The sequence below is a fragment of the Melospiza melodia genome, unplaced genomic scaffold (genome assembly GCF_035770615.1).
Source record: "Melospiza melodia melodia isolate bMelMel2 unplaced genomic scaffold, bMelMel2.pri scaffold_62, whole genome shotgun sequence".
Taxonomy (NCBI): domain Eukaryota; kingdom Metazoa; phylum Chordata; class Aves; order Passeriformes; family Passerellidae; genus Melospiza; species Melospiza melodia.
The window spans coordinates 1,174,074-1,197,139 of record NW_026948801.1 but is presented as its reverse complement, the minus strand read 5'-3'; the positions used below and the strand labels follow the sequence as shown (position 1 = coordinate 1,197,139).

General features: G+C 51.9%; 1 non-coding gene across 1 annotated transcript; it reads left to right on the top strand.

Annotated features, from left to right (window-relative positions):
• The first annotated feature begins 1,184 nt into the window (after positions 1-1,184).
• LOC134413977 (small nucleolar RNA SNORD45) lies at positions 1,185-1,267 on the top strand. The gene has a single exon (XR_010026631.1). It is a non-coding gene; the product is annotated as a small nucleolar RNA SNORD45 (small nucleolar RNA).
• The last annotated feature ends 21,799 nt before the right edge of the window (positions 1,268-23,066 follow it).

Genomic DNA, 23,066 nt, shown 5'->3' with positions numbered 1-23,066 from the left:
CAATTTGGATTAGGACAATATGAGACAATAGAAGCAAAGAGTTATGCATGTCCGGGTACCTTTTTCTGGGCAAAATAAGCCTGATAAAGGACACACGTTAACAAGGGATTAACCCTTAAAAAACAATAACCTGTTGCATATTCACACACCTCATACATGATGCATAAATTCCATTCAAACACAGGATTCTGTCTGGTCAGTGTCAGCTTCTTCCTTTGAATCCTGACGGCTTCTTCCCGAGTGAGGCGGGAGGAAGTTCGTTTCTTCTGATAAGAGAGCAATAAATTCTCTTTCTCTGAAAGATTTAGGTGTCCTTTGGCTGCTGACTGGTGTGAGTCCTTTCTTTAAAAAAAAAAAAAAAAAGTATCTTACATAGCATAGTTTCTATTTTAACGCTTTGTTGCAATCTACAACTAGATTTAACACACTACTTAAGAAAACTAATACAGCATCACTTTCTAACGTAACACATAAAGTATTCGTTTGAATATCTGCCAAAAGCCAATAAGAAACCGCGCGTTATTCAAAATGCCCATTGCGGTGGGTGGAAGGCGCTGATTGGTGCCGGGGCAGGCGGAGGCGGCTGCGGGCGGGTCCCATTGCCAGCCCGGCCCTGCCCGTTCCGGCCGCGTGTCCCTGGCAGCGGAGCGGCGGGTGCGGGGTGCGGGCCGGGCCCGGGCCCGGGGCTGGTGCAGGGCCGGGCGGATCCGCGGTGCCCGAGCGGGGCTGGGGGGGCCGGGCGGATCCGCGGCGCCCGAGCGGGGCTGGGGGGGCCGGGCAGATCCGCCGTGCCCGAGCGGGGCCGAGCATGGCCGGGCAGATCCGCGGTGCCCGAGCGGGGCTGGTGCAGGGCTGGGCCGATCCGCGCTGCCCCGAGCGGTCGCTGCCCCGAGCGCGGTCCCCGAAGGGTGCTGAGGCCCAGGGCCCGGCGAGGCGGCGCAGGGCTGAGGCCGCTGAGGGCGATGGCGGCGGCGCCGAGCCGGGGCCGCGGGAAGAGCCGGGCCGGGGCGGCTCTGCCCGGGGGGGGTTTTGCTGCCAACAGCGGCACCGGCTCCAGCGCCGGGCCAAGGGCTGCTGTGGCGGGGCCCGGCTGCAGCCACAGAGAGCGGCCCTGGGCGCTGGAAACGGCGGCTCCGGGCTGGGAGGGCCCCAGCAGCAGCAGGAGGAGGAGGAGGCGGTGGCCGGGCCCGGGATGAGCGCTGGCATGTATTATCTGAGCGGCTCTGATGTCTCTCACGCTTTAGCTCTAGAATTACTCTGAGGCCCGGCCCGCCCCCGATCCCTCTGGCAGTGCAGCTTTTCCCACTGCTGGCATCGAGTGCTCAGGCCAGGCTGGGGCGCAGCCTGGGGAGAGGGCTCTGAGGCAGAGGGGGAATTTTCCAGAGGAGAAATCCATTTGGATTGAGGTGAAATGTGCATCTGTGAGTTCAGTCTGCAGCTTGCTGTTTAGTCTGACTGTGACTGTGTTCACAGGGGTCCAAGGATGAGGGAAGAGACAAGGATCTGACTCCATGTTTCAGAAGGCTTGATTTATTATTTTATGACATATATTATATTAAAACTATACTAAAAGAACAGAAGAAAGGATTTCATCAGAAGGCTAGCTAAGAATAGCAAAAGAAGGAATGATAACAAAGGTTTGTGGCTCGGACTCTCTGTCCGAGCCGGCTGACTGTGATTGGCCATTAATTAGAAACATCCACATGAGACCAATCACAGATCCACCTGTTGTGTTCCACAGCAGCAGATAATCAATGTTTACATTTTGTTCCTGAGGCCTCTCAGCTCTGAAGGAGGAAAAATCCTAAGGATTAAAGGATTTTCCATAAAAGATGTCTGTGACACTTATGCATAGTAAACTTTTTTCCCAAAGAAGTTTCCGTATTCCAAGAGCTGTTTAGCATGGGTCCTCCTCAGTTCCACCTTTTTAGGGCATGTGTATTCCTTGGTTGTGGTTTTGGTCCTTTCTTATCATCTTCAGTTTTGGCCGCTGCCCACACTGCCTTCAGAGGATGAGTGCTGATAGCTGGTAATTAACAACAGAAGTAAAAACTGTATCTTTATAACAAAGTTATTTTAACAGCACCCATATAAAATCCATGTTAACATTTGCACAAAGCCAATATTGCAATCTATAGCAGGCCAAGGGCCGGGCACCCCTCGGTGGCTCCGGCCTGGCAGAATTTTGGGGGTCCCGGTGTTTGGTGCCGGCAGAGCACCAGCGCTGGGCCGGGGCTGCGGGGGACCCTCCCTGGGGGGGAGTCGGGCTGCCCGGGGCAGGCGCTGCAGCATCAGCCCAGAGCCACGGGGGGATGGCCCGGGCCTGGCAGGCTGGGGGCTGGCACAGCGGAGAGGGGGCCCCGGAGCTGGGGGAGCCTCTGCAGCCTGCGGTGTCGGACACCCCAATAAGGGGGAGCCCAGGAGCCCGGAGATGGTGGCACCATGGACAAGGGACACCCATGGTGTGAAGAATGCATATTTTATGATTGGCTCTTTGCAAATATTAAAACGAATATTATGTGTTATGTTAGAATGTTATGCTGTATTGATTTTTTAATTGATTTTTTAAGTGTGTTAAATATAGTTTAGGTTATAACATAATGTTAAAATAGAAACTGTGTATGTGAGGTATTTTTTAAAGAAAGGAATGAGGTACTCGCAGCAAGATGGCAGCCACAGGACACCTAAATCTTTCAGAGAAAGAGAATTTATTGCTCTCCCATCAGAGGAAACTAACTGCTTCCTGCCTCTCAGGCTTGAAGATGCCGTCAGGATTCAGAGGGAGAAGCTGACACTGACCAGACAGAATCCTGTGTTTGAATGGAATTTATGCATCATGTATGAGGTGTGTGAATATGCAACAGGTTATTATTTTTAAGGGTTAATCCTCGGTTAATGTGTGTCCTTTTTTGGGCTTATGCTGCCCAGAAAAAGGTACCTTGACGTCTGTTACTCTTTGCTTTTGTTGTCTCACATTGTCCTAAATCCTAATTGTCCAAATTACTAATGCTCTAATTATATTACTATTTTTATAACCATTTTATTACTATTAAACTTTTAAAATTTTAAAAACAAGTGATTGGCGTTTTTCACCCTTGGGTACCCTGGGTGCTGAAACGAGGACCCTGCACAGGCAGCACCCCTGGGCCCCTCTGACTCACCTGGGGAGCCCAGGGAAGGAACCTCTGGGATTGCCCCAGCAGCCCAGAGAGAGGGGACACCAATACACACTGGGGCTGCAGGAGCCCAGACAGGAGGGAGCCCCTGAACTGCAAAGTAGGGAGACCAGAGAGGGGAACTCCTTGGTGGGTGTTTTTTTGCTGAATTCTGGTGGTTTGGGGTTTTTTGAGGGTGGCTGAATCCTGGTGGTCTGGAGGTTTTTATGGACATCAAACACCTGGTGAATTCTAGAGATGGAGTCAGGCAGGAGGAACAGCTAGTCCCCAAAATCCCACTCTTGGCATCCCTCATCCCCGTCTGCAGTCCTCCCTCTAACATCCCTAAGCCTCTGGGAAGAGCCCAAAGGGATGGAAGTGCCTAAAACGCTGCTGAAGTGCCTGAGCTGCTCTCACCTGTGGATGTTCCTGTCCACAAGCCTCTCCTGGTCAGTGCCACGGGGGGCTGGGAAGGAGTTTAGGGGATCCTGAGAGGATTGGAAGGGGTTCTGGTGGCTCTTGGCTCCATTTGTGGTGCTGGGAAGGGGTTAAGGGGGCTCTGGAGGGGTCTATGGGAGAGTTTTGGGAGTTCTGGAAGGGCTGTGTGGCTTGGAGAGAACTTGGGTGGGTCTTGGCAGAGGTGGGAAAGAATTTTGATGGATCTTGGGGCCATTTCTATTGCACAGAGTGGTTTGGGGTGTGGGGGACAGCAGGGATCTGGGGGGTGGTTTGATGGAGCTGGAGTGGCTGTGGGGCTGGGAGGGGGTTTTAGGGCAGTCGTGACCCCCAGACCCCCAGAGCTGCCCCCAGACCCTGCGCACAAGGTGCTGCTGGGGGACAGGGGCTCCATGGAGGGGTTTGTGTTCCTGGCACTGTGGGAGTGAGGGGGGATCCCCAGGGGCCGTGTGTGACCCCTGCATGCTGGTGTCACCCCCTTGTCCCTCCCCACAGGGCTGCCCCAGCTCTGCTGCCCCAGAGGGAATTTGGGGAGGGGGCAGAGGGGGTGAGCAGCCCCTGCTGGGGGATGGCCCCAGCCCAGCCCCTTTGTTCAGCACCGAGCTGGGCTGGGGCCGCAGGAGGAAGAGGCCGATGGGAAGCAGATCCTGCAGCTGGGACAGTGCTTGGGGTCAGGGCAAGGTCCTGCCCTGCACACCTGGCTCAGGTGTGAGCCTGCCCCAGCAAGGGAGCAGGACATTCCCATCCCCACTGATCAGGGCTGGGAGCAGCACTTGGAGCACAAACATGGAAATACTGGGAGCGACTGGAAGCTCACTGACAGGGTGAATTATCCCCCCTTCCCCTTCTGAGGCCAACCTGCCAGCTGTGAAATGCCCCTTGGGCCTTGGCCTTGGCCAACAGCCCCTGGGCTCAGCTCCTCTGCAGCTCATCACAAACACTATGTCTGCTCCAGGCACTGCTGCTGCCCAACCAGCTCCTGGTTCGTTTAGCAGCAGCCCTGGGAACTGTTTTTGTTCCCTCAGTGGCACAAGATCCCTGTTCTCACCCTGCCAAAGAAAGCTGTTGGTGCCAAGTGCGGCCAGGATGAACCATTGCTGGGACTGAAGCCCCTCTCTTGGGGCCCTGCTCCAAAAGGAGCCCTCGGAGCTCTCCTGGGCCAGCGACTCCCTCTGAGTGGGGCCTCTCCCAGCTGGGAACTCTCCCGTTTGCTGCACTCGGGGATCCTGAACAACCACAGAGCTGGGCTGATCCCCCCACTCCTCCAGGCTCAATCCTTTGCCCGCTGGGGAGATGCCACAGCATCCTCAGGGAGCATTGCCTGCCCTCAGGGGAGTTGCTCACAGGCGCCTTGCCCTGACTCTTTGTGTCTGTGTGCACACAGGAGTGCCTGTGCTGGGGAAATGTGGCAGAAATGCTGCTCTCTGAGGGGTTTGAGTGCCTTGGATAGCTGAGCCAGTCAGGCTTGTAGGTAAGGTTAAATCACAAGCTGTAAGTGAATTTAAATGCTGCTAAGAGTAGTTCTTAGTAACTAAGTTGTTACCTTTAATATAAGTTATGAGCTAAGTTAAATATTGTAAAGTGTTTTTCCTCTGTTAAATTGCAAAGTCATAGGTTTAAGTTAGGTTAAATGCTGTTACACTCTGCTCTTTTGCTAAATTGTGAACTTGAAGGTATCAGTTAACATTAAGGTACAAGTTAAGTCCTGTTAAGTTTGAGCTCTGTTAAGCTTTTAGGCTGTATTCCTTTTACCCTTGCCCTCACTGTCTTTGTGTCACACACACAGGGACAGTTCTCAGTTCATTTCTGGTTTGATTACCTGGACTCTGTTTGGTTTTGCTGTTGCTTTGTTTCCCTGGTGTGCCTGAAGTGTCCAGTCAGGAGCAGAGTGACTCTTGCCAAGGAACTCTGTGCTGCTGTCCCTTAATATTCAATCTGGTTTTTGCTGCTCCCTTGCTGGGGATTTTTTCAGCGCTCTCAAGCCCTTGTTCGTAACAGGGTGAAGGAGCCCTGGCTCAGGCTCTGGCCCTAGGGGACACGGGGACGCTGCCAGGGGGTCCCTGTCCCCCTGTGCCACCCCCAGGGCCCAGCCCCCCGTCCCCGTGTCAGGCTCTGGGGTCGATCTCGTGGAACATCCTCTGGGGGAGGCTGCGGAGCCGGGGGTGGCGGGACCCAGAGGGACGGGGAATCCTGCTGTGCACAAGTAGGGTTGGACTGCTCTGGGGGGAGCTGTGAGGGGGGCTGGGGCAGAGTGACCTCCCCAGGGATCTCACACAGCCCCTGTGATGTCACACAGACCATCTCTGTGATGTCACACTGCACCTGTGATGTCACACAGTCCTGTGATGTCACACTGTCCCCGTGATGTCGCACAGCCATATCTGTGATGTCACACAGCCTCCTGCTTTGTCACAGAGCCAACTCTATGTCACCTTGTGATGTCATACAGCAGTGCTGTGACATCACAGAAGACCAATGACACAAAGTCACCCTGTGATGTCACAATCTGTTCTCTGATGTCACAGCCTGCTCTATGATGTAACACAGCCACTGGGTGATGTCACAACCCACTCTGATGCCACAGAGCCACCCTCTATGATGGCAGACTCTGCTCTATAGCCTCATATCCTGCTCTGTGATGTCACAACCGCCTCAGTGATGTCACAAAACCCTCAAGAACTCAGTTCTATTGAAACACTGAAGTTTCTTGGACTTTAAATAGATCCCTGTGAGGGACACAACTGAGGAAGTGTCCCCAGGTTCCAGCTAGAGCAGAACACTGCAGGCAGTGATGACAGGTGTGGACAAACAAGGCAAAGGTGTCTCTGGTGCTCACACCTGGATGTGTTTGAGGAATGCAAAGGGCCAAGGCCTGAGCTCCAGCCCCTGGCCAAGCAGATCCTGTCCCTCCCTGCTTGCTCAGGGCTCTTCCCGGGATGGGCACTGGCATGTGGGGATGTGCAATGCCAGGGGCAGGAGCATGGGGTGGCCCCTGCCAGGCTGCTGAGCGGGGACAAGGAGGCAATGAGGCCCCAGGCCTGCAAGGGTCACTTGTCTCCTCCTGGCCCCAGGACCAGCAGCCATGGCCAAAGTGCTGCCCAAGTTGGCTCTGGCAGGGCTGTCTTGCAGCTGCTGCCCATCCCTGTGCCCTGTGCAGCCCAGGCTGTCCCACGGAGTCCCTGCCCTGTGCCTCTGTCCCTGCAGGCTGTCGGCATCCCCGGCTGCCCCACCTGGCTGGGCCCTTCCTTTGCTGACAGCTCTGCCTGGCCACTGCATGGTGTTTGGATTGATTGATCAATTAGATCAAAGCTATATTGGACTGTCTGAAAGGGGATGAGTCTCTTAATAAGTACAATATGATATGATGTAATGTAGTAGAATAAAGCGATGGATCAGCCTTCTGCAATCATGGAGTCAATGCTAATTATTACCTGGCTGGGAGCCTGCAACAGCAGGCAAATACTGCAGTACTGATAAACAGAGGTACAGCCAGGGGAGGGAGGCAGGTGGAAAAGGCTTTGTGCTTGTCCCTGCTCTGAGGGGATCCTCAGCACGGCCCTAAAGATCTGCACATAGGAGAAAACAATGAACACAAAACAACCAAATACCAAAGACTAAGCACGATGAGCCCAAGTTCCCTGAGGCTGGAGTGTGAGCAGGAGAGCTTGAGGATCTGGGGGATTTCACACAAGAACTGGCCCAGGGCATTGCCATGACATAGGGCAGGGAAAATGTATTGGCCGTGTGCATGAGAGCATTGAGAAAGGCATTGGCCCAGGCAGCTGCTGCCATGTGGGCACAAGCTCTGCTGCCCAGGGGGCAGAGGGTCCTGTGGTGCAGGGCTTGGCAGATGGACACAGAGCTGTCGGACCACATGAGGGTCAGAAATGAAAGCTCTGCTGTGATAAAGAACAAAAAGAAAAAGAGCTGAGCAGCACATGCTGAGTAGGAGATGGTCCTGGTGTCCCAGAGGGAATTGTGCACAGCTTTGGGGACAGTGGGGCAGATGGAGCCCAGGTCAGTGAGGGCCAGGTTGAGCAGGAAGAAGAACATGGGCGTGTGCAGGTGGTGGCCACAGGCTACGGTGCTGATGGTGAGGCCGTTGCCCAGGAGGGCAGCCAGGGAGGTGCCCAGCAAGAGGCAGAAGTGCAGGAGCTGCAGCTGCCGCGTGTCTGCTAATGGCAGCAGGAGGAAGTGCCTGATGGAGCTGCTGTTGGACATTTGCTGTGGCTGTACTTGGGCACCTGTTCATGGAGAAAGGGACAGTGAAGGGTTAGAGGAGATACCAGTAACCAAAATCAAAGCAATTTCCCATACACCCTCCTTTGTAACACACAGAGACATGCTCTTGTGTTGAAGAGTTCTGATCTTTTCTTATAAGCTCTTTCCATGTACTTCCTGGTATTCTTGGATATCAGAAACCCTCAGCATTTCTGCTGCCCTCTGGTAGAACAGAGTGATTTCCCTGAGGCAAGATAATGAGTGGAGACTGGGGGCAGATGATCTGTCACTTCATTCTGTTTGCAGTTCCTCTGGGCTTTCACTTTTCTCAGGTGGAGGATATTCACAGTCCCACGTTTCTCTTAAAAACCCCCAGGCACTGCTGAGCGCAGATGGATCCATCACAGCCCAGCTCCACATTTGTAGCCAAGGACTCACATTGCTCATTTCACCAACCCAGCAGCATTTTCAGTGTCACAACACCTCTGCCTTTCCCCATGGATCTTATCACTGAGAGATGTTCTAGGACAGGTTTGCATGCTGGGTTGAAGCTCCCGGCTTGGACTGAAATCTCAGAGGGACTTTCAAGTGTCCTTATGCTGGCATTGGATGAAGGGAGATGCAGCTCCTTTCCTGGCTGCACTGACAGCATTGCCCAGAGCCAGGCACTGGAGACAGTGTCACCCTGAGCCAGCTGTGCTCCCTCCAGAGCCCCCAGTGCCAGGCAGCTGCTCCCAGCCCTGTGCTCTGCAGAGGGAACTGGGCCTGGGGCTGCAGAGCTGCCCCACGGCTCTGCTGCAGCTCTGCCTGCACAGGAGGGGCTGCATGCCTTGGAGCCTCGGCCCTGAGGGCAGAGGCTTGGCTGGGGCACAGGAGGGAGGGGGCTTGTTCAGAGGGAGGGGCTGCACTGGAGGGGATCCTGTGGACATCTCTCAACTCACCCTGCCACAGCATTGCTGGGTTTTGTTTTCTCTCATTGCCTGATCTTCTCTCTGCTTCCTGAAGATTTTCCTCCTGCAGGGGTTTCCAGCCCTCACAGACCCCAAATCTCTGTGCACTCTCCCTGGCCCTACAGAACCCTGCCTGTTTGCAGGGCACTCTCTGGGGGCAGGTTCTGTTTGCAGCTTGGAGAAAGAACAGCTCAGACTCAGCCTGATGACTCCAGCAAAGGTGCTGCTGCTGCTGACCATAGGCAGAGTGGCTGAAGGCACATTAGGGATCTCCTGTGAACCTATTGATCACTGAAAGGAACAGTTCAGATGTCTCAGGGACTTGTCAAAATTCATAATCGTCCTTTAATATTTATCCCCCCCTCCATGTCATTCTCCAGTATTAGGAATCTGAAGACAAAGTCTTAGGAAATGTCCTCATTTTTATCAAAATCCTTGTCTTGGAAATATTCTGTGACTGATCAGAAGCCAACAGCATATCAGAGCTTCATGAGCATTTCACCTCCCCTGCACCAGAAATACTCAGAGATGTACTCACAGAGTCTGTAGGCATTAGGATGTTCCAGCTGTAGGAAATCACTCCAGGAGCGGCAGCTGCATTGTCCTGCAGCCAGAGGTTCCTGTGCCAAGGCTGGCAGTGATTGTGCCCCAGGCACTTCTCAGCCCCTTCCCAGCCCTGCCTGATTGAAACTCTCTGTGCCTCTGTGCTGTGCCTGGGGTGGCTGCAGGCAGTGCCCCAGCCCTGCTGGGCTGTGCACAGGAGCTGCTCCTGGGCAGAGCTGTCTCTCTGCAGTGCTGCCCTTGCCAGGAGCTGCCTCTGGGCCAGGAGCCCAGCCCAGCTCAGCAGCACAGACACAGCACAAAGACTATAATGAGCCTCTGGGGCTTTGTGCTGATGCCCTGAACATCAGTCCCTGAGAGGGAGCTGAAGAAACTTCTCCAGAACTCCAAGTCAGAATCCAACTCCAAAATCTCTTTGACTTTTAATGGCTCTCACTGAGGGACATGACAGAGAAAGTGTCCCCAGGCCCCAGGCAGAGCAGAGAACTGGAGGCACTGATGACAGCTGGGGACAAAGAGAAGCCAAGTCTTGCTGCCCAGGGGCACAGCAGGGTCTGTGCCACCAAGGGCTGTGAGGAGACACCTTGTCCTGAGACACTGGGGCCTCCTGGCACAGCCCCATCCAGGCTAGGCGCTGTCAGCCCCTTGTCCTGCCCTCAGCATCCCCCCCTAGCTCACATCCCAGCAGCCTCAAGGATCTGCTGGAAAGAGTCCCTGGGGAGCCTTGCTCAGCAATGGCGCTGGGGGCTCCTGAATGCTCCCTGCAGGGACTGCAGGTTTTTCAAAGGACTTTGGGTTTTGCTTTGGCCTTGCAGTCTCTGAGAGGTTTGTGCAATCATGGCCTCCAATTATCTGCTATAATTAGTCCATGGAGAGGCTTTGTCAGTAACAACCCTCAGTGGGGCTCATTAATGCTTCAAGGTACTTCAGTTATTTTAAGGTACTTGGTGTTTCCCTTTTGATAGAGACTCCGTGAGAGATTTGTGCAATCATGGCCTCAGTTATCTGCTTTAACGAGTCCCTTGAGAGCTTTGTATTGACACTCAGTGGAACTCATTAATACTTTGAGGTAATAATGGTTTTTAAGGTGCTTTGGAATTTCCTTTCCTCAGTGAGGCTTCTGAGAGGTTTTTGTGCCATCTGGCCTCCAATTCTCTCCTCCAAGGAGTCATGAGGAGCATGTTTGGGGAGGGACCTCAGTGGGACTCATTCATGCTTTGAGACACTCTGGGGTTTTCTTCTGTCTTTGACTCCTGGAAAGGTTTGTGCAATCTCCTCTCAGGCCCTGAAGTTCCAGGGCTCAGCTCCAAATGCACCATGGGGCTCATTAGAATCAAGCAAGTCCTGACAAACCATGGTTTTGCCTTGATTTCCCTCTACTGTAGTGCAGTTCACTAGGAAGTTTTTTTTCTATTGTTATGGAGAAATATTTCAAAGAGCTTCTAATAAATCCACATTCCTGTTTTAAGGGTGTATGGTTCTATTTAGAGAAGAAATGTTAGCAGAATTCTGTGACTGACATTGTCCCAGGGACTTTGCTAAAGGAGCTCTGGCCTGCTCTGAGAAGCTGTGTCTTGAGATCTGACACAGTGTGGAGAGCCTTGCTCCACATTTCCAAACCCCATCCTGTCTCTCCTCACTCACCTGGCATCAGCTTAGCTTGGAGAACTGGCTGCTCTCAGGCAAAGAGGGTTTTTTTTCTTTTCTTTTAGCGCTCTAAAACTCCTAAGCTCCCTGTTGAAAACAGACACCCTCCTCAAGTGTGTGCCAAGCCCAAGCTGCCACCAAGACCCCTCCAGACTTGCCCTGGGCCAGCTGTGAGGACGTGTGAAGGCCCAGAGGCCTACCATCAGTCTCAATCCCCAGACATGGAGGACTGGTTCTAGATAAGAGGAATAGGCTTTCAGGTTAGGGTGAGGTGCTTTCTTCTCATATTGACCTTTGCAGACACATGCTGATTTATGTTATGTTAGGTTACCCCATTGGCCCATTGGCCTAATTACCCTAGTTCAACTCCTATTGCCCACGTTTGTTTGGCCCTAGAATGTTCTCTCTCTGTCCCTCCATTTGCCCTAGTTTGCTGTATTCCTCAACCCTTGTTTCCCTATTGGCTGACCTGAGATCTGACCCCCTCCTCTGCACCATTTTCCCCCATATCCATTGGACCCTGACCCTCAGCTCCACCCTCACTACTCCATATAAGACCCTGATCCCTCCGCCTACACCCTGTCTTCGTCCCTGGAGCCTGTTCAGCTGTGTAGCCTGTTCCTGTACCAATAAACCCAGTTTGCTGGAGATCATATGAAAACCCATCCTGCTCATTCTGTCAGCTTTCTAAGGCAGCAGTGAGCTTTGGGCTCATGAGTGCTGGACGTTCCAAGGGCCTCAGTAGGGCCATGATGCTACACATGGCACCCGAAGAAGAACCAGATTCCTTGAGGTCCCTATGAGTGTCTCCAGCAATGATCCTGCCAGCCAGACATCACTGGAAGCTGTACCCCTTCAGATCAACCACAACACTGAAGTGAGACTCCAGTTTTATGTAATCTCACTGAAGAAGAAGTTGACAATCCCCTCAACATCTATGGGACCTGCTTCTCTGACAGCCCCATAAGCCCCACTTTGGCTTCTGATTTTCTGTTCCTGTGGGTGGGCATTCCCTCTTCCACTGGGGGCAGCTATGGGAAATACTCATTCCCAAGCTGAAAAGGATGCTTTAGTTAGGTTTTGGAGAGTTTTAAATTTAGAGGGGAGTTAATTTTCTGAAGGGAGTTTAAAAGGTATTGTTCGTAGTTATTTGAGGAGCTTCCTGATATCTCTGTTGATTCTATCTATCAGTTACCATTTTGGGATGCTGTTGGGGAAAAGCTTTATATTTTATAAACACAAGGGGTTTTAAAAGCTGAGAAATTTTATCTGTTGTTTCATTCAATTTATAGGATCATTTAATGAGTGCATGGTTCCAACCCTTTGCCCTGGTTTATTCAACCCACCCTCCACGTTCCCGAACCCAGGTTCCCTGAGAACAGGATGGGAGATGGAGCCTGTCCTTTGGCACAGACAAGCCATCTGCTGTCTGCCATCTCCCCTTCCAGGCCCCTTCTCCAGTCCAGCCTCTTCCAGTTCCCACATCACTGGAACCGGACATGGGGCCAACTAGAAGGAAGCCATTTTGGCTACCAAAGGCCTTCAACGCCAGGCATTGCCGGTCGGCACAAAGGCCTGTGCCTCTGCCAGCAGACCTGCCTCCTCTACAGAGGAAAAGAGTGATAGCTTATCTGAGAGTGAGGATGAGCCCAAGGATTCTTGGCAGAGGACGCGGAGAAAAGCTGCAAAGGAGGGGGACTGGGAGGTGGTATCCAAGATTCAGGTGGCACCTGTGCAGTTTAAGCTGGGGCCAAAACCTAAATGGGAATCCATAGGGAATAGATTCCCATTTAGGTTTTGGCCCCTGGGAATCCATAGGGAATAGATTCCCATTTAGGTTTTGGCCCCTGGGAATCCATAGGGAATAGATTCCCATTTAGGTTTTGGCCCCTGCTTATACTGCACAGGTGCGATCTGAATCTTGGATTCCCTACCTCCACAGGGAAATGAAGGACTTAGTAAAGCTGCCAAGGATTATGGGAGGGGTTCTCCCTATTTTAACAATTTGCTGGACGTGCCATTTACTACCCTCACAATGGTACCACAAAATTTAAAATGGTGTATGAAAATTATATTGTCATCTGATGAATTGATTTTCTGGAAAGGAGTTTGGATAAATAAAGTTCACGAGTTACCAAAAGGTTATGTTGAGGAAGAAGGGCGACAACACCTCACAATGGACCACATTACCAGGGAAGGAGACTATACTAGACTGCAGTATCAGGCTGAAGTCATCCCCCAGTCAATACTGGAAGATCTCAAAGGCGCTGCATGGTCCACCCTCCTCCAAACACCTGATGCTTCTACACCCCACACTGACTTCACTTACATTCACCAGGGCTCGGATGAGAGCTATATCAAGTTCATAAAGCACCTTATGAAAGCCCTGGAAAAACAGGTAGTTGATCAAAAGGTCCAGGATTATCTTAGTAGCAAATTAGCTTTCTGTAATGCCAGTATTGACTGCAGAAAGGTTCTTCACAGCTTCCCCCTTGACCCTGAGCCAACCATTGCTCAGATTGTTGATGCTTGCATTTGCCAGGCAGTCTCAGACCGTGACTCCATTCTAGCCAAGGCCATCAGCCAGGGTGCAATTGAAATGCTGGTTGCAGCAAATGTGCTTCCCCACAATACAGAATGTAATAAAGGCAGTGGAAACTGTTATAACTGCAGGAAAACTGGACATGTAGCAAAAGACTGTAAATACAAGAATAAAAACTGTTCTGGTTTTTTACCCAGCCCTCAGTCCCACAGCCATTACCCAAACTGTTCTTGAAGCCAACAGCACTACCAGCCCTCAGGAAACTCCCAGCAGAGCATGAAATGACGCCAAATATGAAGTTATTCTGTCTCACCCTTCCATTGGTGAGAGATGTCCTAGGTTACAATATAATGATGTATTCTATTCCCATCCTCAAGAGCTGTTGAAACAGGAGGGGCATTGTTTTATTCCTTATCTCCTCTTAATAAACCCATCAATACCTTTCTGCATGACTCAGAGATAATGCCCTCCAGGAGACATTTCTGTTTAATGGACCACCTCATGACTCATAGAATGATATCAGCCCATTGTGAGATGCTCCACCCAGGGGGGAAGAGCTAAGCATGCCCCCCTGGATATTATCTGGGGTTTGGGACAAAACAAGCTGCATTTCCACTGGATTCCCCAAAGCAACAACTACCTTTTCCACTGGATCTTCAGAGGTAGGCTACACCCTACTACAGGATCACTGCTCCAACATTACCACATCTGCCACTCCAGGAGGACTGCAGCCACCATTCCAACTGGACTGCTACCAACACCCTGACCAGCAGAGTGACGGGTTACATTCTGACTTTATCAGTGGGTTTTTTTTGTTTTTTTTTTTTTTGTATTATTGCATGATTTTTGATTTTTTTTTTTTCCTAATAAATTGTATTTCTGACTTTGAGTCTCTCTCTGGTTTTGCTTTCAAACCAGAGCAAATGGAAAAGCCTGAGTGGGTTTCCTGAAAAACAAACTCACCTCAGAAACCACGTGCTCAGTCCAGGCTGGCTGGAATGATGTCACCTTTCTAGAAGGGACAGTGTGAGCATACATGATCTCTGGAAGCAGAATTCTCTGAGTCTTGCAGCTGAATTCTCTGTCCCTGTCCTTTCCCTGGATCTGTGTTGCAGATGAAGCTACTGGTGCCATCCTCACCTTTTACCTCTCTCTTGAATGCAAACAGATGTTCCCAGGTGTATTAAGTATGATTTTTCAAAGTTGCTACAAAACTTTTGTGTTCCTCATGGAATGAAGGGGCCATTTTGGCACTGAGGAGATGACGTGGAAGCAAGGAGTCAATTGTGACCCTGGGGTCCCATGGAACCAAGGGGCCATGGTGACACAGCAGGGCCATGTGGATCCAGTGGTCCATTGTGACACTGTGGATCCAAGGAGACAATGGAGACACCCCCAGAACCTCATGGAACCAAAGAGTCCATGGTGACCCTGCAGGGCTGCATGGAGCCAATGGTCCATGGTGGCATCCAAGAAGGCCATTGTGACACTGAAGAACTTCATGACACCAAATGTCCATGGTGACACAGCAGGGCATCATGGGAAGCAAGGAACAGCTGTTGGCAGTATGGAAACTCATGGAACCAGGAGCCGTTGTGGCACTGCAGAACCAACAAAGCTGCTGGACCTTGTCCACTAGCCCTGCACAGATCCTTGGGAGGCACGGCAGGAGCAGCACCCTGGGAGGCTCAGGAATGCCCCTCTGGGATCCATGGCACACACTCCCAGGGGCGGGAATTCCAGTTCCCAGGCAGGAAAACATATTCCTGCCCTGGAAGGCAAAGCTCTTAAGAAGGAGAAAAAGGCCAAGTGGAGCAAGATCTTAGAGTGACATTTCACTGCCAGCCTTCATAGCTTCACCCGTGGTTGTTGTAGCTCCTGGATTGGGAAATAAATCAGGGCAGGGTCTTTGGTGGGAGCTGCCCATAGTCAAGAGAGACACTGAGAGAGAAACAGAGCAGGCAAAGAAAGGCAGGAGAGAAAGAAGGGCACAAACGCAATCAGCTGCGAAGGTGGCACTCTGAAAAACAAACTGGAACTGACAAAAAATGTATGGGACAGAAGTCAGTAATTCTGAAAGTTTTATTTACTATCAAAATACAGGCCACACATCCAGCCCCACACAATCCCAATCCCACACCCTCAAATTTGGATGCCACTCCTCCCAATCTCCTTCCAACCCCATCTCACCCTGGACATTGTGGAATCAAGTAGATTTGTCATGGGACTGAGTTTTTCTTAGGTGGGAATAAGGCATTTTGACATGGATTGGTCAATTTTGGGGTAAAATGGAGGTGTTTTCAATGGGATTGAATCATTTTGAGGTGACAGACCAATCTATCTGGAATTCTGGAGTGCAAAGATATGGAGAACACTTGCTGAAATCCCCCAAGAACCCACAAATCCTACACAACAAATGTTCACAAACCATAAATTCCACCTCAAATACCTGTTAAAGTGCGGGACTTTAGACATCCTTGATCAATTACTTTCATTTTAGTCCTATTTCAGGTGTTTTTAAGTTATAAAGAGAAATCAAAAGAAAATTAGGGCCAAAAGGATCACCAGCCAGGTGTCCTCCCAACATGGATCACTGGGAATATGGGTCACCAGTGTTCTGACCAATGTGGGTCCTCCCATGCGGATGAAGCTGCACCAGTGCACAAAGCTCCTCCTGCAGTTGGAGCACACACAGGGCTTCCCTTACTGGTGCCTGCGTTGGTGTCGGGTCAAGGTAGAGCTGTGTGAGAAGCTCTTCCCACACTGGGGACACTCGTGGGGCCTCTCCCCGGTGTGGATGCGCTGGTGGATGATGAGGTGGGAGTTGCGTTGGAATCCCTTCCCGCAGTCAGGGCAGCGGAAGGGCCTCTCCTCAGTGTGAATCTGCTGATGCAGGATGAGATGGGAGCTGATCCGAAATCTCTTCCCACACTGGAGACACTTGTAGGGCCTCTCCCCAGTGTGGATGCATTGGTTCCTGATGAGTTCTGAGCTGCAGCTGAAGCCCTTCCCACATTCCCCACACTCGTAGGGCCATTGCCCGGTGTGGATCATCTGGTGGCGGATCAGGGTGCTGCTCTGGCTGAAGCTCTTCCCACACTCCAAGCACTTGTAGGGCTTCTCCCCATCGTGAAGCTGCTCATGCACCACCAGCTCCGAGCCCTGGCTGAAGCTCTGTCCACCTTCCTGGCCCAGTGTGGGTCTTTCCTCCTCAGAGCACCCTGGGCTGGGTTTGGAGCCCCTCCTCCTGTGGGATCTCCATGGCTTTTCCTCTCAGTTAGATTCTTGTGCCATGGAGCTGCTCAAAACAGCCTCTTCCATGAAGTCTTGCTGTGGGGATTTTTCCTTCCTGGTCTCCATCCTCAGCTCCTGCTCTGGTGGAGGAAGGACAAAGAGAGGATGAGATGTGCCTCTGTACCAGAGGGAAGGGGAAGGAGATCTCCCCAGTGCTTCCCCGGCAGGACCGCATTGGCAGTGGGTTTGTCCTGCAGCGGGGGGCCGTGCTGGGCTGGGAGATGGAGCAGGAGAGGGGGGGAACGGGGCACTGACTTCCTCCTCACCTGCCTGGGTGTCCTGGGGCATTGTCTCAGCAGGTGTCTGCTAAGGAAGGCAGGAGCCTCCCTTGAAATGGAAAATGTAAACAACCTCCTTCTGAACAGTTATAATTTTGAAATTATGGGGCTCTAAGGCAACAGATATGGGAATGGGAATAACAGTTATTTAGCAGGAAAATTAAAATATAAATGCAATAGTACAAAGAAAAAACACTGACAGATTCAGAATATGACCTGACTTCCTGTGGGTTACAGTGGCGGTGGCAGTCCCAATAAATGGTGGCTGCAGTCCGCCTGCAGTGACAGGTGTGGCTCTGTTGAAGCAGGGATCCTTTAGGAGGGTGGAGTGTTCCTCTGAAGATCCAGTGGTGGTGGTGTTGGGCCTGGTCTTCCTCTGGGAATCCAGTGGAAAAGGCTGACTCTGGTCTTCCAGCCCTCTGATTGTATCCAGGTAGGAATGCTTGGCTCCTCCCTCTGGGCGGAGCTTCTCACAATGGGATGATGGAATTTTATCAGTCCTGCAGTGGCACTCAATGGCCCCTTAACAGAAGATATCTCCTGAGAGGGAGGATGGGTTGTGGAAGAGATAAAGAAAACTGCCCAATTCACAGAAGGTAACTGCCCCATCAGATAGGAATAGAATACACGCCCCACGTCCAACCTAAGACAGCTGGGAAATGCTTTGCAGTATTCTGTGTCTCTGTGTCTGTGTGCATTTTACACTCAAAGTCCCCCAGATTTCCAAGAGATTTTCCCTGGGGTTTTGTCTTGTCCCTGTGTCCCTCTGCACCTCCCTGTGTCACTCTGTCACTGTCACCTCCACACATCTCTGAGCCCACTGGCACCTCCCAGGTTTGCACTGAATCCCTCCCTCCTGCCCTCCAGCACCAGCAATGCCCATGGCAGGGAGCTCAGAGCAGGAGCAGCCAGGCCAGGGCTAATGCCAGGATCAGGAGCACCTGGCAGAGGCAGGAGGAATCCCCCATTCCAGGCGGTGCAATGGGGCCACCCGTGTCCCCTCCCAGCCCCAGGGTAACAGACCAGGGAGGAGATGCCTCAATTGCCTCAGCTGAATTGCTTCCCTCAGCCCTTGGCCCGGAAGTCTCTGACTGGAGCACCACCTCTAGAGGAGAGTTCCCACAAGGAAGAGAAAAGAAAGGAATTGTTTCTTCCCTTTCTCTCATCACTGCCCCTTGTGCTGATTTTCTTGTCATCTTTTAGCAAACCAACAAAAAAGCATCTGAAATTAGGTGTTTCCCAGGGTCAGTTCCTAAATAGGGCCAAAGGAAGGTTTTCTGCCAGGGAAAAAGGGACAAATGTGGGATTTGTTCAGACAGTTGAAAACATGACAGTTTCTAAGCACTGGAAATCCAGAGACTATAAAAACAGAGTTTGCAGTTGTAATGGTCTGTTGTCCTCCCTCTTCCCACTGCTGATTTCTCACATCCCAACTCCATAGGAGCAGATTATGGAAAGAAGACCTGCAGGGAGTGTTGGAGGCCTAATCCCAGAGACTAGAAGAAAGAGTGTAATCAGGAAAAGATTTCCAGTTGGTTTCTTACCATATTGACCACAAATAGCTGTGTAGTCCATGGCCAATATCCAGATGAAGAGGCACATTCCTGGTTTTTAATACCAAATTGCAGTACTTTGGCAATTCTTTCTGGATGAGAACAAACCACAGGCCAATAATTGACCCACTTCAGTTCCCAAATCAGAAATCATTCAACTTCTACCAAGATGTCTTTCTCTGCAGATGTCCCAGATTGCAAGGCAAGATGGATTCTATTTGCCATCTGTATGGCAGTTTTCCTTATCTCTTCCACAACCACTCCTCCCTCCTGGGGGGACATCTGCTGATAACAGGCTATTGAAAGTCACTGCATGGCTGGTAAGAACTACAGCATCCCATTGGGAGATGCTCCGCCCAGAGGGAACAGCTAAGCATTCTAGCCAGATAGAATCTGGAGATTCTGGAATAGCAGCACAGCTTCTCCCCTGGATTTCCCAGAGGAACAGCAGCTGCCTCTTCTTCCACTGGATCCTCAGAGAAAGACTACACCCTTTTCTACAGGACCCCCTGCTCTAACAGAACCACACCTGACACTCCAGGAGGACTGCAGCCACATTTTCAGTTGGATTGCTACCAACAGGGTGTCAGGTTGTGTTCTGACTCTGCCATAGCTGTTTTAGTTTACTGCATTGTTTATTTTATCCTTTTATTTTCTTCCCTATGAAAAAACTGTTATTTCCTGCTCCCATATTTTTTGCCTGAGAGCCCCTTAATTTAAAATATGTAGCAATTTTGAGGCAGGGAGGTTTATATTCTCCATTTCATGGGAGGCTTCTGCCTTTCTTAGTAGACTCCTGTCTTTCCAAACCAAGACAGCAGGACAGAAGGCACTTTGATTCCTTTTGTCCCAAGTTTCCCCTGAGTTCATAACTTCACATGAACTGGAATGGTTGCAACAGCACAAAAGCAGCCACAATGAGCAGGATCCAACCCCCAGGTCACCATTAAATGCATTCGATCCACGCCTTCCACAGCCCAGCAGCAATTCCTGCCTCTGCCCCCAGCTCTGGCTCAGCCTGAGGGGCATCGCTCTGGTGTGTGCAGGGCCGGCTCCTGCAGGACACAGCGCTGGGAGCCACTCTGTGTCCCACAGCTTCGGCATCTCAGGCGCTGCTCCACAGCTGCGGGGCTGTGCCGCCACTGCTCCATGGTTGTAGTTCCTGTGCCACCACTTCTCCATGGCTGTAGTTCCTGTGCCACCACTGTTCCATGGCTGTAGCTCCTGTGCCACCACTATTCCAGGGCTGTAGTTCCTGTGCCACCACTGTTCCATGGCTGTAGCTCCTGTGCCACCACTGTTCCGCCTTTTCCATGCTCACTCAACTGCTGCTCAAAAGCTGTGCTGTGCTGTTTCAGCACGGTTCCTCAGCTCCTGCACCACTGCTCCTCTGCTGCTCCAACACTGCTCATCTACCACTGTTCCACTGCTCCTTCTTTGCTCCACCCCTGCACTCCTGCTGTTCCACAGCTGCTGCTTCTGTGCTGGTGCTGCTGCCACAGCTGCAGTGTCATAGAGAGGGGAACGTTCGGGCAGCAACTGCTGTGGTGTCACAGAGACTGGGACAACAGGACTGCCACAGCTGTGGTGTCACAGAGAGGGTAATCTTGGGGTAGCTGCTGCTGTGGTGTCATAAAAAGGAACACTGGGTCTGCCAGTGTAGTGTTGTCATAGAGAGGAGAACACTGGGGCTTCCACTGCTGTAGTGTCACAGAGAGGGGAATGTTGGGGCTGCCATCCTTGTGGGCTCAAAGACAGGGTAATCTTGGGGCTGCCACTGCTGTGGTGCCACAGAGAAGTCAATGTTGGGAATACCAATGCAGTGGGATCACAGAGAGGGGAATGTTGGGGGAGTCATTGCTGTGGTGTCACAGACAGGAGAGTATTTGGCGCTGCCACCTCTGTCGTGTCACTGAGAGGAAAACACTGGGGTTGCAATTGCTTTGGTGTCATAGACAGGGGGACATTGGTATTGCCACTGCTGTCATGTCACTGAGAGGGGAACACTGCGGTTTCCACCATTGGGGTGTCACTGAGAGGGAAACACTGGGGCTGCAAATGTTGAGGAGTCACAGAGAGGGAAATGTTGGAACTGCCACTGTGTTGCTGCCATAGAGAGCAGAACTTTGGCTGGCCACCGCTGCAATGTCATAGAGAGGAGAACTTTGGGGCTGCCAACACTGTGGTATCACAGACAGGGGAAGGTTGGGGCAGCCACTGGTGTGGTGTCAGAGAGAGAGAGGGACGTGGGGCTTCCACAGCTGCAGTGTCAAAAGACAAGGAGGGGAAAGTTGGGGCATTCACTGGGTCTCCACCAAGGCTAACAGTGAAAGCAGGGTTCTGGGGCAGGCAGCAGGGAGAGCAGACGCTGTGCTGGGTGAGCGAGGGAAGAGGATGAGTGCAGAAGGCACAGCCCACCAGGAGGCCACCAGGCAGAGCTGTGGAGCCTCCCCAGGTGAGGGTGACCCACCCGGGGTGTGCCCTGCTGCCCCCGAGGACTGTGCTGCCACCCTTGGCAGAGGTGTTTGCCCAGCAGGATGTCCCCTGGTCACCCGGGGCCATACCCCTGCCCCAGGCAGGAGGGCGCTGTCAGCTGAGTGTGCCGTCTCTAGACTCAGTGCTGGACGTGCCCCAAGCAGCCTGGCTGTGTTAAATGAGCACCCTGCAGCCCCTCTGTGCCCTGCCGTGGCTGCAAAGACTCCTGAAAGGACTGGCTGCTGTGCAGCTGTGCCCTCTGCTGCCCCTTGTTCTGCCCTGCTGGCAGAAACTGCCGCAACCGCCCAAGAGCAGCATGGGTGGTCAATGGAGCGCGCTGCTGCTGATCCAGAGGGTGGAGAGATGTCATGCTGCAGAGTCACATTGAACAGGCACTCTGCAACTCTGCTGTGCCCTGCTGCCACAGCTGGAACACCAGAAGCAGCACTTGGTAGCAGCAGGGAGGCTCTTTGCCCCTGCAGCCGCTGCAAGGCACCCAGCTGCCACCACTGTGAGATGCCTTGCTCCTGCAGGACAGTGCCTGGCCATGGAGCGGGGTTTACTGCCCCTCCACCAGGCCTGCCATACCAGCTGAGATCTCAGAAGCAGTGCCTGGCCCCTGTGAGATTCCAGCTCCTCTGTGCCATGCGGCTGCCCCTGTAGCCATCTCTGCCTGCGGTGGAACCAACTCTCTGTGCTTTGCTGTGACTGGAAGCGCCCCTACAGCTGTGCCCAGCCATGGTGAGACAGTGCCGGGACCCGGCGGGAGAGCGCCCTGCCACTGTAAGGGGGTGCCTGGCTGAGGAGCCATTCCTGGCTGCTATGGATCTGCCCGTGCCTGTTGCCAAGCTATCCCTGGCTGTGAGACTCCCAGCTGCTGTGGAACACCTGGCTACCATCAAGCCGTATCTGTCACTCCATGTCCTGCTGTCAACTGCTGTGAAAAGGTGTCTGCTGAGCAGTTCACACGGGGGAGGTCACCAGGGGGGTTCCCTGGGCCAGTGCCCCACCTGGGCCAGCACCCAGCAGCCAGCTTAGAACTGGTGCAAACCAGGGGAATCCGACTGTTTAATTAAAACAAAGCATCACAAAGGCCTGAGGTGGGTGTTGATGCAATGTGATTTCTGCCCAGTGCTCTGAATGTCAAAGTGAAGAAATTCAATGAAATGCAGGCAAGTGGCAGGAGCGACTATGACTCTCCTAAGGCAGTTTTTGAGAGTATAGTTAAAAACCGGGCATTGCTGCAGAGATTGCACTTCCTCGTGGGCCTGCTGGATACCCTGTGTAATGTAACCCAGTCAATCTCTGTCCCAGCACAGAGGCAGTGGGGATGGCCAGTTCAACATCTTCCTGTTGAAATTTCATCCTCCTGAAACAAATTTACAGTAAGAGCTGTGTGGCTTTTTGCCCAAAACCTGGCTCCAGAGTATTGGGATTTAATTCCAACATCACACTGCAACATCAGAGTTTGAAAGTGGGGAAAAGATTGCTACGTTCTTGGGGATCCACTATCATTCTTATTCTACCTCTCCTAAAATTGTGGCAAATTTACTATCCAGATCCATAAAATGGGGTGCCACTTTAAAACCAAACCTCTAAATGTGACTAGGTAGCCTTGGTGTCCCAGGGTTTTAAAGTGGACAATTTGTCTCAATTTTGTAAGGGAAATTTGAAGTCTTTATTTTCTAAAAAGCAGCTAGACCTCTTGTCTAAAAACTGGGTAGACCTAATGCCGAAAAGTTTACCATCAGAACCCTCCATTTTGGCAGACCACGGATTGGCTATGCTGGTGAGTTTGAGGTTTTATAGATCAGAGTTTTTAGTGAATAACTTTGAATGTGTTCATTTTCCCACAAGCTGGGAGGGTTTGAGCAGGCTGCCTGAAGTCTATGAACAGCTTGCACCACGGCCAAGTGTGGGACTGAAGACCTGCC